Source organism: Arachis ipaensis, chromosome B05 (assembly GCF_000816755.2).
Source record: "Arachis ipaensis cultivar K30076 chromosome B05, Araip1.1, whole genome shotgun sequence".
NCBI lineage: Eukaryota > Viridiplantae > Streptophyta > Magnoliopsida > Fabales > Fabaceae > Arachis > Arachis ipaensis.
Genome location: NC_029789.2, coordinates 11,712,347 through 11,714,645, shown reverse-complemented (window position 1 = coordinate 11,714,645; position 2,299 = coordinate 11,712,347). Strand labels below are relative to the sequence as shown.

The 2,299-nt window shown below is 37.4% G+C and overlaps 1 long non-coding RNA gene across 1 annotated transcript in view; it reads right to left on the bottom strand.

The window, feature by feature from the left end:
* The window catches only part of LOC107641699, an 18,171-nt gene continuing 16,580 nt past the window's right edge, over nt 709-2,299 (bottom strand). The window contains exon 3 of the long non-coding RNA XR_001620403.2: nt 709-843. This is a non-coding gene — a long non-coding RNA (uncharacterized LOC107641699). The remainder of the gene's footprint in view (nt 844-2,299) is intronic.

Below are 2,299 nucleotides of genomic sequence, written 5' to 3'. Positions count from 1 at the left end.
CCATATACACACAACACACAACTTCAACAAACAAAAAGGAAAAAAAAAGAAAAGAAATCAGAGGGAGGATACGAGAGATTGAGATTAAGAGAGTTGATAGGGAAAATCGGAGCGTGAGGGAGAAGAAGAAGAGAGGGGGAGGGATGGCGCCGCAGGATTTGCTGCTGTGCCGTCGGCGTCATCATCAAGAGTGTCAAGAGAGAGAGAAGGACGAACTCGCGAGGGAAAGAAAGGCGGTTGTCCCCGCAGCCGTCGGAGCCATCGTTGTGCCAGTTGCCCTTGTTGCCGAGATGGAGTCGTCGCCAAAGCTCGTGTCACCGTTGTTCTTGTCAGCTCGCGAGAGAAAAGCTCATGGATGGAGGAAGGCTGAAGGAAAGGAGAATGCCGTAGAGAGAGAGAAGATGCCGCTGTCGTTCTTTACAGTTGTGGTGATAGAGCCCGCACCGCCGTCACCAATGGCTGCCACCATTGGAGGAGCCCTCATCGCTAAACCCTAGCCATGACTGCCACTACTTCTAGCGAGAAGAAGAAGGGGCTGGTGCCGCTGCTGCCCTGTCCCCGTTCCAATTAGGTTCAACATCGATTGCTCTGGTTTAGCCTTTCTCCCTTTTCTTTGTTCCAATTACATGCCTTATTCTGTAAATATCTTGTTAATGTGCTTATTCTTGTTTTAATTCAACTTTAGTCTATGCTCTATTTTTAGTTTCCAGAGTTGTTTCTATTTTCAATTCCATTGGATTCGAATTCTCCATTTTGCTACAAACTTGATCACTATTGTAGGGCTTAATGTTGTGGTTGTCCCAGTTGTGTTGGGGTGCAATGCTGCTACTATCTTGACTAAAGCTGGCAAGAATATGGTCGATTAGCTACCACAAAAAGAGTCGTAAAATCATCGATAATTTGATGAAAAATATAATTTGTGACGGATTAACTACTGCCTAGCAATTAATGCTTTCCTCGCTAATTACAAGTCGCAGATCAGTGAGCCAAACACAACAGTCGCTAATTCATCGGAAAATTTTTTAGCTACCGAATAGATAGTCGCAAATCCATCACTAAAGTAAAAGCTAATTCCATTGAAGAAATAGACTAAACGGTAATCGCTAATTAGCGACAAACTCTACTGCAGCAGACTCATCGCGAAATGCAAGCTAACTTCGTAGACGAAATAGAATGCTTAGTTGACGCTAATTAGCGAGAAATTTTTCTGAACCTAACTCGTCGCAAGTTGTCCGCTAATATGATCGCAAATTTGTCACATTTTGTAGCAAATATATAGCTAATCTTTGAAATTCCTTGATCAAATTTGTAGGAATTTTGTCGCTAAACCAAAGCTATTCTAAATGAAAAAGTAAAGTTACAAAATAGTCTCTAATTTGCTAGGAAATAATATGTAGTCAATTAGTTGCAATAATATCGCAAATGTTATCGCAAATTCCTTTTAAACTAGTAACATATCGATAGGTATCTCACAAATATTTCAGTTGCAATTGAGTCTTTAATTTGTCACCATCATCAATAGCAAATATGTCGTTAATATTTCCTAGAATATTAGAGTACCAATTTTGTCGCTATACTAAAATAAACCTCATTATTTTTTATTTTATTCATTGTATGTCAGCAGTATGCAAGAAACAAAAAATCGGAAATATAGGAATTGAATCATAAAGAAATACATCAATTCAATTAGGAGATACGGAAGAAAATGAAAAGCAAGACTGTTCTTCCATTACCAATTAAGATGATAACCAAGACATGATAATGAATATGGGAAATTTTAAAAATGCTAGAACCTACATCATCTCTCTCCTCTTTAAGTTCACACAGTCGTTCTAGCTCCATCTGTCTCTCACGTTCAACAAGCTTCTTTCTGTAAGCTTCAGTAAAAAATTTGTCTTTTCGGTGTAGAGGAAGTCATCTTTGCTTCTCTCTAGCAATATTTTTCTCATAAACAATATCGTGATATTGTTCCCACTCTTTTTTCTTTTTAATCAGATTTTGGATATACCTTGCTGCATTACAATTTGCAAGATGATGATTAGCAATGTCAGTTGGCATGAAACTGAATTTTTTTTTGACAAACAAAAGTAGTAATAATAATAACAATAATAATTAATAAAATTATAACACGAAAAATTAATTTTAACCATAAAACAAGAAACAATTTTAAGTATTAAAATAAAGTGCTGATTATGAATCAACCTTGCCTCAAGAAGGGCCGCATGTCATTGTGACAATCCAGCTATCAATACCATATGGAAGGGAAACAAACTATATTTGTTAATATAGAGCTTCATAT